The 14,189-nt window shown below is 38.7% G+C and overlaps 1 protein-coding gene across 2 annotated transcripts in view; it reads left to right on the forward strand.

Moving 5' to 3' along the window:
* Positions 1–14,189, forward strand: part of LOC115420004 (cadherin-4-like) — a 346,596-nt gene that overhangs the window by 196,844 nt on the left and 135,563 nt on the right. The window lies entirely within an intron of this gene.

Raw genomic sequence — 14,189 nt, forward strand, 5'->3', positions numbered from 1 at the left:
CCGACTGAAGTTCCGATGCTGGGTGATTTGTCTGCTGGGCCTCTGGGCTCCATCGACAGGTAGACAAACCAAACATATAATCCTCGCTTAGGAAAACGCACATCATGCTCGGTCTCAGAAGAATAGATGTGAGGATTACTGAGCAGTATTATCCCTTAGAGGCTTTTGTGTGCCTGTTGTAATGTAGCCGCTGGATTCTTTTTTTTTACACAACAGTCGGCTTCACAGCAGGGAACCACACATTGACTGAACCACTCATCATTACATCCATGTTGGCCTGAATCTGATGACCTGCCTTTCTTTTTAAATTAGTTTTAGAGCTATACTATGGACATGAAAATTAAAAAAAAAACTGTTGTTTTTTTTTTGAGAATATTTTGTACTGTATTTCCTCGAATAATGAACCAGGCAGTTTGTGTTTGAGACAGGGCCTGACCCAGTTAGGGCTAGGGTTAGGGTTAGGTTTACCCGGACCCAGCGAGGGTTAGGGTTAGGGTCAAGGGAGTAGGTTTGATTTGGACATTGGTGAGGACACAAAAGTGCTTGAAGGCAGTACTCCTCAAAGTTGATGTTTTTTGCATTTGCAATCATAATTTCACTTCATGTAGAGCTGATCAAACGGACAAACAATCATAGTCAGAAAAAAATTCAGTAATCGACATGTTTATAATGCGTATCTGAATATCTAAAGACAGTACAAGAATTTAATGCATTCTGCAATGTTATTCTCATGATTAACATATCCGTTATTATTTAACCTCACCTGTGAATTTTCAGCCTCTCCTCCTCTACCTCCTCCCTCCTGTCTACTGTCTGTCACCTGACATAAATATGTTGATACATGACATATGAGCAGATTAGGGACAAAATGATCATAGAGTTTGATGGTACAGTTACTGCCTGAGCAAAAAAGGCTTTTAGTTTCAGTTATTACATGTAATTTATTTCCCAAAAATATGGATAAAATCACATCAAGAATCTGAGGTTTTATTGTATTTTCCCCACAAGTTTTCTTTGTGTTTTTTAAACAGTTGCTCTTCCATAGAAATACATGAAAATAACGAGGAAAGTAACTTTTAAAAAGTGTATCTGTTTGGCATTAAATAATGTCTTTTATTCAATATCTGTATTGTTGATCCTCTGCAGTTCTGTACCCTTGAACTAACTTACACTTTGACTCCTAAAGAAGTGTCTTATGTCCAGTTTTCTTTTCTTTGACATCCTTCAAATCCTAATTACCAAGCACACATGTATGGGCACTTGCGCATGTGCGCACACGCACACACATTAACGCAAACAAACCCATGTACAAATGTACATGTAAATGACACCACGATATTCAAATCTGTTTAGGTAACGTGACTCAGGCAGAACAAATGCCAAACATATTGACAACTTACATTAGCTGTCCAACTAACAGGTCCCATTTACAAGTACTGGAGTGACAGTGGGGACGGGCAATCACATTTACGTTAGCAAAACCAAAGAGCCAATCAGAGAGTGACATTTACGTTAGAGGCGGGACTTCTAGCAGAGACCGATTGTTAACCCTTTGTGTGCCATAATCATTGACTAAACACTACGGACAGTGGTTTTATTGATAGTGAGTACACAGTAGTGGCTGGATATTGGTAGGGACGTGTCCCTAGCGTCCCTATGCAACTCTATGCCCCTGGTTAGGGTTAGGGTAAGGGTTATAGTTAGGGTTAGGGTAACCCTTACCCTGACCCGCTAATAAACGAATATGTAAGGTGACATAATGCTGACATCATGTGTAGCTATTATTAGATATCATAAGAATGAAATGATGTAATGTGCACTAACCCTAACCCTAATGTACACACTGTTAATCATGTCATGTATATCATTACATGATATATATATATATATATATATATATATATATATATATATATATATATATATATATATATATATATATATATACATATACATATATATATATATATTTTTTTTTCCATCATTACATGATTTTTCTTTTCATTGGTGGTGAAACCCTCAGGACTCCACACCACTTCACAACATTACCAAACTATTTGTTTTGTTGTTGTTTTCATAGTGACGCCAAGATTCTGTAACTTATGTTTGTTTGTTTTTTTGTAAAATTAATATATGATGAAGTCCATTAATCATTCTGCACATTTCTCTTTTCAAATGAGTAAATATTTCACTACCGTCATTTCAACAGTAAAATAATGTCACAATAAAAACATATTGAGCTGCATGTGTATGCAGCTACTTTTTAATTATAACCAAGTCGTGACAATGAATGTTCAGAATAAGGAAAATCAAGAGCATGGTTCCCAAGGAAGCGCCTCAGCTGAGTTGCTTCTCTAAACTCTCCTGACTCACTGCTTCTTATCAGTCACCCAGACAGGCAGCTTTTTGCCAGCATTTTCTCACACACACACACACACACACACACACACACGCACACACACACACACACACACACACACACACACACACACAGGCTACACAAAGTCCCTTACGCCCATTTGTAGAGTGAGGCTTACACTCCCGGATTACGGAAATCGCCTTTCACCAATGTGTCGGCAAGTGGGCAGATTTTCCACCAAAGCATGGGAACACTCACCCTCACACAAACGACACACAGCGGGGCCGGGGGGTGTCAGGGGAGCCACCAAACTGTGCTGCCCTGCTGAAGAAACGGAGCCTCTTTTATCCCCTTTTCACATGTTGGTTGTTCGATGGTTGGATTAAAGCTCAAGGGCTTCCTTTGTGTGTGTGGTCATGGGAACGTTGGGTTATTGGGAGTGTGTGTGAGTCTGTGTGTACCTACATGTACAGTGTGTGTGTGTGTGGGTATGTGTGCACCTACATGTACAGTGTCTGTGTGTGTGGGTATGTGTACGCCTACATGTACAGTGTGTGTGTGTGGGTATGTGTGCACCTACATGTACAGTGTGTGTGTGTGTGTGTGGGTATGTGTGCACCTACATGTACAGTGTGTGTGTGGGTATGTGTGCGCCTACATGTACAGTGTGTGTGTGTGTGTGGGTATGTGTGCACCTACATGTACAGTGTGTGTGTGGGTATGTGTGCACCTACATGTACAGTGTCTGTGTGTGTGGGTATGTGTGCGCCTACATGTACAGTGTGTGTGTGTGTGTGTGGGTATGTGTGCACCTACATGTACAGTGTGTGTGTGGGTATGTGTGCGCCTACATGTACAGTGTGTGTGTGTGTGTGGGTATGTGTGCGCCTGCATGTACAGTGTGTGTGTGGGTATGTGTGCGCCTACATGTACAGTGTTTGTGTGTGTGTGTGTGTGTGGGTATGTATGCACCTACATGTACAGTGTGTGTGTGTGTGAGTCTGTGTGTACCTACATGTACAGTGTCTGTGTGTGTGGGTATGTGTGTGCCTGCATGTACAGTGTGTGTGTGGGTATGTGTGCGCCTACATGTACAGTGTGTGTGTGTGTGTGTGTGGGTATGTGTGCACCTACATGTACAGTGTCTGTGTGTGTGTGTGGGTATGTGTGCGCCTGCATGTACAGTGTGTGTGTGGGTATGTGTGCGCCTACATGTACAGTGTGTGTGTGTGGGTACGTGTGCGCCTACATGTACATTGTGTGTGTGGGTATGTGTCCTTGTGTTGTTCAAAATCACTGTGAATGCATTATGGGTGTGCCTCACACTGATGCTACAACCCCAGTTCCAAAAGTTTAGATTCTGTGGATCACCACCAAAATTTAATCATTTGTTCCTTGTGCCAGTATCAACATTTCTTGAAAATTTCATCTAAATCCTTCCATAACTTTTTTAGTTATCTTGCTAACAGACAAACAAACAAACAAACAAACAAATAAACAAACAAACAAACAAACCCCAATGAAACCATAACCTCCTTGGTGGAGGTAAAAACACAGAGAACATGTTAAATGTTTTTAAGGCAGAAAACATACCTTTGGCTCGCTCTTCTCTTTAGTCCAAAGGCTTTGGATTCATCTGATCTCAGATCAGTTTTTATTCTAACGGCGCTTTGGCCTACAGAAGGTGTTGGCGTTTCTGGATGGCGTTCACATATGGCTTCTTTTTTTGCATGACAGAGCTTTAACCTGGATTTGTGGATGGCACAGTGAGTTGTGTTCCCAGATGATGGTTTCTGGAATGTTCCTGAGCTCCTGCAGTATTTTATTCCACAAACGTGTGGTTTTAATGCAGTGCTGCCTGAATGCCCCAAAAGCACAGAAAGCACAGATAGAATTCAGCCTTGTCCCTCATACATAAACATTTATCCAGAATCAATGAATATTTGGATTATTTTTTACTCTGTAGATTATGACATATTCAAAATCATTAGTCTGAAATTTTCCTCCATTTTCAGATGCAGTTTTTTTTTGTAAATGATTGAACCTCCACCCATCTTTCCTTCTGACAGACTCTACCTTTCTAAGTTGTTCTTACACTAAATCATGTGACTGACCTGTTGCCACTTCACTTTGTTAGTTGCTCAATTTTCCTCCAGCTGTTTATTTTTAGCACCACTTATTTTTCCAGCGCTGTGTTGCCTCCATCTGAACTTTTTTGTGAAAAGTTACTGCCACCAAATGGTACATTGCTTTTGTCTGTTTCAACTTTTGACATGTTTCGTTCTGAGTAAAATATTCAATAATTTCCCTCTGGGATGAATAAAGTGTTCTGTTATAAGGTTATGATATTTGTAAACCATTGCATTGCATGTTGTATATTTTACACAGTGTTCTATTTGGGCTGTTTAGTTGTGGTTTTGGGGCGTTTTTTGGAGTTGGGGTTCTAAAAGCAGTGAACCGGGGATGTGACTCATGCTCTCTGTTCTGATGGGCGGTTGAGGGGAACAGCAGTTTGGGTTTATACTTTATCTTGGCCATCCATTCGAACGCTGATGCAGTTGATTTTCAGACACAGCTACCCCTCTGAGTTTCTGTGGAAAGTCTTTGGTTGTTTTCACTTACTTGAGCCTTTACACAGTCAGGCTCAGCAGGTTGAAAAAGACCAATTAACCCTCAGAGTGTAATTACCCCTTTTGCAACCATCAAATGAGGCAAATGACTCGCCCAAAGAGGTGTGTGATGGGGCCAGAGGCTGTTTTCTCTTTGATTCAGCAAGAGTGGAGGAAGAAGTGGAAACATGACACTGAGTACAATGAGACGCTAACGTTGCTGCTGTGGGGTATTTGATTAATCCCAGTTACAGAGGCAATTACACATAAAACACCACGTCTGCTCATTAGATTGTGCTAATTATAAATGATATGATCATGATGCCAGGGCCAAAAAAATTACATCCTTTTTTTTTCGGCTTCATGAGCTCAAGACAACATATTTTTCACAAAAAAAAGTTTTCTTCATTAACACTATTACTGAGTGCACATGACGATTTCATTATTTGTGTGCGCAGGTTCTAAAAACAGCGGTGGTTATATTGACATTTATATCCCGCATCATTCTATTGTGGATGTGTAAACGGCAGTGAGCCTGTCTGCTGGTTAAGAATAGGAAGGAGAAGCCCTGTGGACTGATAGAAAAGGCTACATGTGTCCAACTCTGGTTTGGGGTCTGTTTTTGAAGGCATGATGACACTGACTGTGAAAGAACATTAGAAACAAACAATGGCATCTGAAGCTGTTGAATGATACTGGCTCACCTTAACAAAAAAAAACAAAAAAGCCAACCTGTTCTCATCCTTCAGACAGAATTCAAGGCCTTATTAACTCTATTGTGATCGCTTTGCTTTGTGTGTGTGCGTGCGTTCGTGTTTGTTTGTTTGTTGTTAGCAAGATAACTCAAAAAGTTATGGACGGATTTTCATGAAATTTTCAGGAAATGTTGATACTGGCACGAGGAAGAAATGATTACATGGTGATCGGGGGGGGGGGGGGGGGGGGGGGGGGCAGATCTGTCTCGGCAGAGGTCTGCGCTCTCCAAGTGCTTTTCTTGTTTGTCCATGAGTTCTCTTTGATCCTGATGGTCATATCAGAGGCTAGGGGTTGAAACAATTCCTCAAGTTATTTGAGTAGCTCGATTACAAAAAATGATCGAGGAATTTTCTCTGCCTCGAGGAATCGCTTTTTCAATTGTAGAGCTCATAGCACGGCATTTCGCACTTAATGGGGCACATGTTTTCGTCACTTACGCAAAGGAAGATGACGGAGGATGCAGAAGTGTTCAGTTGAAGCAGCTGGGAAGATGGAAGAGGTGAGTATAGACAGGCGAGTGAATACAACAGTGATGACGAAAGACAAAAAAAAAACAATAAAAAAGACAGAAAAAGTCAAAAGTGTGGAAGCATTTCAGACTGAACAGCAAGGTAAACACTGCATCATGTATCCGTTGTAACACGGCCCTTCCATTCCACAACAGCACATCTCCAATGTAGCATCCTGTCCGAAGACATCCAGAATGGAGCGGGGGACCCGAGATAAAATAAGATTAACATAGGGCAAATCCATGGGATAACGTTAATGTACCTACTAAATGTGTAAAACTGTTCATGCATGGACTCGTTCCAAGTTCCTGTTCAAATGTTCTTTTCTCTTATATGCCACAATGCATTCCTGTTTTGTCTAAATTGTAAATTCTGAAACTTAGAGCTGCCGAAGTTCAATTGCACAACAAAAAGGCAATGTATGTGCTTTTTTTTTTTTTTTTTTAAGTTATTAATGCCTTATATTTTTGCTACGTACAAGAAATACTAAGATGAAAGTAATTAAATTTAATTTATTTTTATTTATTTGTGTTTTATTAATTTTTATTTGTGTTTGCAATGGCCTCTATGGAAATGTTTCTAGTAAAGAAAATACATTTTGTTGCATATGCACAATATAAATTTAAGAAATAAAACTGTTAATTATCAAAAAAATTAATAAATAAAAAGGAAACCAATTGTTCCTTCATTATTAAGTGAAATACCTTATTTCCTCTTGTGCATTTATATTTGCTCTTTGCCCAAGCAAAAATAAGTTTTATCCGAGTACTCGATTAATCGAAGGAATTTTCAGGAGAATACTTGAATACTAAAATATTCGATATCTGCAGCCCTATCAGAGGCAGTCTGGAATACTTCAGACATTCTAGTCATTCTGTTGGGAGGTGACGTCCACTAAGAGACGGACATGAAAAGCCCTTTGGACACCTGCCTGTTGACATTATGCAGCCTTTGCCTTTAGTTGGGCTGTACTTTGTGGATTTTCACATTCAAGGTTCAAGGTTCAAGGTTACTTTATTTGTACCCGTAGGTAGATTTATTTTGCAGTCTAGGTGATTGCTTTGATATTACAACAAGACATACATTGAACATGTAAGACAGGTACTTGATCGAGCTTACAGACAGGACAAAAAGACGGGACAAAAAGTGCTCAGTGTTCCACATCATCAGTACAGCAGCATGGATAAGGAAAAGAATAAAATAAATATATAAGATCAAATAAATAAAAACAAGATGCAATAGAACACAATAAAGACTCAGACAAGATAAAAACAGTCTGGGATAAAGACCAGGATATGAACATAAAATTTAAAAATTGGAAGTCACAATAATGATAAATAGAGCAAAGAAATGGAATAAATAACTAAATTAAGTTAGTAAAGTGCAATGTCACTATTTCATATTGAGCTCAGTGACGGCGACAGGAACAAAGCTGTTTTTTATAACGCTGTGTCCTGCACCTTGGGACTAAAAACCTCCGTCCAGAGGAAAGGAGCTGAAATTCACCTCGTAAAGGATGAGAGTCATTATTAAGAATTGACGAAGCCATCCTGTGTACTGTAGTACACATTCAAGTACAGGAGGCGGGACAAGACTGGGACTCACCAATCAGGCGACTGGACCATCTGACTATTTGATTCAGTGAGTTTCTCTCTGCAACTGAGGTCTGACCGAATCATGCCACCAGACAAAAAGATAAAACAGACTCAATAAAGGAACGATAAAACAAAGTTAACATGATCTGTGGCCTGGATTTAGCACAGTTCATCTCACTGCCTGCAGGGGTGCTAATCACACATACAATAGTACAGGGGTTGGACAAAATAATGGAAACACCTTCACCTCAAGATGATAATGCCCCAATCCATACAGCTAGAATTGTTAAAGAATGGCATGAGGAACATTCTAATGAAGTTGAGCATCTCGTCTATGGCCGGCACAGTCCCCAGACCTCAACATATGAGCATTTATGGTCAGTTTTAGAGATTCAAGTAAGACGTCGATTTCCACCGCCATCGTCTCTAAAAGAGCTGGAGGGTATTCTAACTGAAGAATGGCTTAAAATTCCTTTGGAAACAATTCACAAGTTGTATGAATCAATACCTTGGAGAATTGAGGCTGTAATTGCCGCAAAAGGTGGACCGACACCATATTAAATTATATTTTGTTGATGTTTTAAGGTGTTTCCATTATTTTGTCCAACCCCTGTATGTCGTTTTTTTACCTGCCAATCAACCTGTTCTGTCAGTTTGGTATGTGTACGTGTTGCAGAAAGCTGAATCCACCCCTGGAGGACAAAGACAGACCTCTCTCCTTCTTTTTCACTAACACACACCCACTGGACGCTGGAGCTCTATTGTCCTGCTGGTCACTTTTACATGTGCCATTTAGTCCTGAAGAACCATAAGTGGTGCAGCCCTTAATAGCATTGATTTACCATTGTGCTCACATGGAATATGCTTCTGAGCTTTTCCTGTCAAATTATTTGACATGACAGATTTAAGTGCAGTGGAAAATGCCATGGAGAGGCGGAAAAACAGCTTGAGTTAAATGGATACCGAGGTAAATGGCACGAACGCCTTCTTATGAAGAACAGAAACACAGTGAGGGTGGGAAATGGAAAAGGGGGACAGGTTGAAGTGAAAAAAGGAAACATAGAAACCCTTTGGAGAGTGCTGTAAATCTGAAGGTTGACAGAGGCCAACATTAGTTTCAGGCCATTTGTGGCATTCTCATCTCGACCGTCTCGTGAAACACCTCCACTGGACCCAATGGGCCAGACTGATGGAAAGGAGTGTGAATATGGGAGAGAAGAGACACCCCCCCCACCCCCCACCCCTTTCATTGAAGCAGGCCTCCAACACTGCACCCCCTTTGACCCACGGTTAGGACAAGGATACGAAGAAATGAGCTGGAAATAATGGAGCGCATTATAGAAGGTTATGCTAATATAGGACTAACAGGTAAAGAAAGACCTGGAGGAATGTATGTGGTGTGTGTGTGTGGTGTGTGTGTGTGTGTGTGTGTGTGTGTGTGTGTGTGTGTGTGCTGTTTGTTCTGTAAACACTCTGCATAGCTCTATGGCCTTTTCCTTGGAGCTGAATGCAACTGTTCCATCGAAGGCCTGGCTTTATTTGCTCACATTCTAGAGGAAAACATGAAGGTTGAAAGGTGAACGGTTGAACCTGGTGCATCAAACTGCAGCTCATAGAAGTAGGCTGAGTGGTTATTCTCAATAACCTGTTTGTGCACACGGATAATATGATATTATACTGTGTAGTATCCAGTGTTGGGGATAACAGCATTAAAAATAAACAGCATTACTAACGCCGTTATTGTTTTCCATAACGGGTAATTTAATTAACCCTTTCATGTATACTGGTCACTACAGTGGACAGCTATTCTACAGCTGTTCTCTTATAAATCATGGATTGTGTTGTTTTTGTTCTTTTTGCACATATCTTATTAAAGTTTTAAGACATTACATATCTTTTCTGATATGAATTGGGAACATTGTGTAGATCTCCCCTGAGTGTAATAGTTATATTTTTCACGCAATTTATCAGTAAATACGTGTTTCTTTGCTTCAAAAATTAAACGCATGGTGTCCAGCTGAGTGGACATTTTTGCAACTTCATGAAAAATAGGTTCATAAGAATTTTTAAAATTATTATTATTACTATTTTTTTTATTTATTTATTTATTTTTTAAAACTTATTTTAAATTTTATTTTTCATATGAAATTTTTCAATCACATTGTTTTTTTTAATGTTTAAAGAGAAATGAAAACACTCAGGGGAAAAAATCTTGATTAAGGTTCTCATAATTCGTGTATGAAAGGGTTAATTACTATGTGAAACGTTACAACTCCATTACCGGCAGTGAATGTGGCGCGTACTATGCACTGATATCTAACAGCTGTTATCTGTCCTGACTCCAACAAGCACTAGAGATGTGACGTTCGTGGACGAGTCGAAGTCTTTTGAACGGGTCTTTAAAATGAACGATAAGAACCTGATTCATTGCGAGCCGTTCGTTTATGAGCCGTTTTTATATTCAAATTGCCCACACTGCCTTCATGCTTCACCTGTGTACCCCACGAGCCTGAGTTGTCCACGCTGCCTTCACCTGAACGACTAATGACATCTCCGAGTTTAAGTTGTCCCAGCACAGCCCATTCACTTGAACGCAGCTACGTGTGCAGCCTAATTTAGGGGAGGAGTTATCAGTGAGTCCGACTGACTGGACTGGAGACATTTACCGCTGGATCAGGGAGGAGACTGAAAAAAGTGGAGACGTGGGAATTAACTGGAGGAACATCTTCTTCCTATAAATTCAGATCCCCTATGTGGTGGACCCCAGCCCTGCCCTGCACTGTAAGCCCGGAATTTGTATTTACTAAAATGCTTTGATTACAATGCACTTAAATGATATAAGTTTTATGATGTTACTATAAAATGTTAAGTATATTCTATTAATTTGTAGACATAGTTGAAAGTACGAAAAAGTTTAAGTTGAATGGAATTAAATCACTAAGTTTTAGTCATGACCACACCTTTTTATCTTCGCATTGCATTGTGGGTATTGGGCATGTTTTTGAAAATGTGTTATTTTTGTGTGCAGGGGTTCAGTGGGGTTGTGATGTTAGTGTTAATTTGGGTTTAATGTGTGTATGTCAGTGTTTATTGGCCTTTTTGTGTTTGTTTTTGTATTTTTGTAGAGCTGCACCATGAGTCAGAGCCATAGGAAGAACAATGGCTTTCCTGTTCATCTAAGACTGTTATTGTACAATGGAAATCATAACATCTTGTCAAATTAAAAACACTTCCAGTACTGGCAACTGACATTGAGTTAACTTCCATTCATGCTATAATATATTGAGTTGAATAATTTTATAGCTAATTTTGTCAGGAATAGGATTTTGAGTTTGATTATCTTAAAAAAAGTTGTTCATTCTTTCATGCATAGTGGTCACTACAGTGGACAGTTACTCTGCAGCCCTTCTTTTGTATATTCATGGATTTTATTGTTTTAGTTCCATATCAGCCGACACAGTGGACGCTTATGCATCATCCCATACACTGACATTCATACCATTACTGTAACTTTGCTGTTCTTGATAAACCTGATCTACAGTAACATGTTTAAGTGTAAATCAATTGCTTGTTATTGTTAATCGACTGTAATTAACCATTTTTCTTAAACAAAAAGATATTTTTTGCATATTATCTCCATAAAGTGAATAATAACTAATATTAGAGTATGTTAAAATGTGACAAAACATCAGATTAGCAGCCTTGAAAAGTTTATTTCATACCTTTCACACAGTGTATCAGTAAATACATGGTTCTTTGCTTCAAAAATTAAATGCATGGTGTCCAGCTGAGTAGATATTTTTGCAATTCCATGAAAAATAGGTTCATAAAAAATTTTCAATCACACTGTTTTTTCATGCCTAAAGAGGAATAAAAACACTCAGGAAAAATATCTTGATTATGGTCAAAAAATGGTATTCAAAATCTCTCTGACGGGACATTTTAAAGACAATTTGACCCACATTTTTACTTTTAAATTCATTTTTGCTTTAGTTGGTCCATAAGGGATTATACAAAACAAGTAGATACTTTATATTGAAATAAACGTTGGAATGGCAATCAATTAAATTTTGCTCTCTGACAGGACATCACTGTGTTTTGACACATTAAGGTTCTCATAATTCATGCATGAAAGGGTTAATCAATGATAAATTAATCTGGCTTCAACTGAGAAAATTAGTCAGTGTAACCTAAAATGCTGAGTTGAATGGTTGGATAGTGGGGTTGATTTTACAACAGATTTAAAGTACAAATAACTTGTCTTTTAGTGTTTTCTGCTTAATAGTTTAAGTTCAATACTTTTAGCATTGAAGTTGAACCTACTTAAACCAACTGATTAGTCGATCATTACTCAGATCATTTAAGTGTAATCACTTGCCTCAGATTTTTTGAGTAAACTCTACTTATCTGGGTTTACAGTGTGGTGGACCCCAGCGTTACCAAAGTCATGGCATAGAAGCTCTGTTTAGTGGCAGCATCGGTTCCATCTGAATGAGTATTTTATCTAATAATAATAATGATAATGGATTGGATTTATATAGTGCTTTTCTAGACACCCAAAGTGCTTTACATTATTGATTCGCTCTCACATTCACACTCTGGTGGTGGTAAACTACATTTGTAGCCACAGCTGCCCTGGGACAGGCTGACAGAAGTGTGGCTGTCAATTTGGCCCCTCCGACCACCACCAAACATTCATCCACCAGTGTGGGTGGTACTGGAGGCAGGGAGGGTGAAGTGTCCTGCCCAAGGACACAACTAGGACGGAGCAGGATTCAAACCGCCAACCCTTCGGTTATTGGACGACGCGCTCTACCACCTGAGCCACAGCCGCCCCTACAAGACAGGACTAATATTAACAGATAGAAGTCGCCTCAAGACGCAAAAGTGAGATCACTTGTCTTCCTTAACTCAAAGTTGCCGAAGGATAAGGAGAGGCAGTAGAACCCACAAAGGATGACACTGCTTTATCATTTCAAGGATGTCTTTAATTTTGTTCACACTGCAGTTAACCCTTTCATGCACGAATTATGAGAACCTTAATCAAAATTTTTTCCTGAGTGTTTTTATTCCTCTTTAGGCAAGAAAGAAACAATGCGATTGAAAATTTTCTTCTGAAAAATACATTTTTAAAAATAATAAGAAAATAAAAATAATTTAAAAAAAAAACAACATAAAAAATAATAATGAAAAAAAAATAAAATAAAAAATCTTATGAGCCTATTTTTCATGAAGTTGCAAAATGTCCACTCAGCTGGACACTACACGTTTAATTTTTGACGCGCAGAAACATGTATTTACTGATTAATTGTGTGAAAACTATGGGGAGAGCTTGTGATTCTGAGGGTTTATGCTCAGGAGGGATCTACATAATGTTACCTATTCATGTCAGAAATGATATGTAGTGTCTTAAAACTTTAATAAAGATATGTGTTAAAAAAAGAAAACAAAAACAATGAAAAGAACAACAAAATCCATGAATATACAAGAGAACAGCTGTAGAATAGCTGTCCACCGTAGTGACCAGTGTGCATGAAAGGGTTAATATGAAGTTAAATGAAGTACGAGGGCTGTTCAATAAGTTCATGGCCTCACCCAGAAATACTGAGTAAAAATCAAATGCATTCGTCCGTGTCAATGGTGATGGGATAGTGATGCTTGAACATCGATGGACCAAGTGCATTGCTGTAAATGGAGATTATGTTGAAAAATAAAATATAAATTATCAGTCTGTGTTGTTTTGTTCTGGGTGAGGCCATGAACTTATTGAACGGCCCTCGTACCCATCTGTGCTGCAACTGGCCCGTGAAACACGCTCAAAAATCAGTTTTCTTTTACATATTCAAAGGTTTTTCAACAAAGTAACACAAATACTTTCCCTGGTTAATAATTACATTTATGAATTAGTAGTTCCTTTTCTAATTCAATTATTTTTTGGGAAAGTAACTAGTAACTGTAATTACTTTTTAGAAGTAATTTGCCCAACACTGGTAGTATCAAAGCCTTCACAGTCCACACCTGTCATTTTATGGGATTTTATCAAGAATCAACAGAAACACACATTTTACTTTGCAGTTAATGGGACATGAACATCAGTATAAAAATAAAAGATGTAAACAGCCTTGATTTACAGAAAAATTCTAATTTACATGAATAAAAACAGAGTTAAACCTAATTTTCAGTTCATGTACTCAACCATCGAAAACTTCCCACCCTTTTCAGATTTATAAGGAAGAAATATTGCTTTGGAAACAGATAATATATGAGGCTGTAGGTTGGTTTTCTACTTTGGTTTAATATACAGAGCAAATATTATGACTGTAAGTGTACGTTAGCTCAGTGACACTGTAGCTGCTGTTTG

Source organism: Sphaeramia orbicularis, chromosome 5 (assembly GCF_902148855.1).
Source record: "Sphaeramia orbicularis chromosome 5, fSphaOr1.1, whole genome shotgun sequence".
Lineage (NCBI taxonomy): Eukaryota > Metazoa > Chordata > Actinopteri > Kurtiformes > Apogonidae > Sphaeramia > Sphaeramia orbicularis.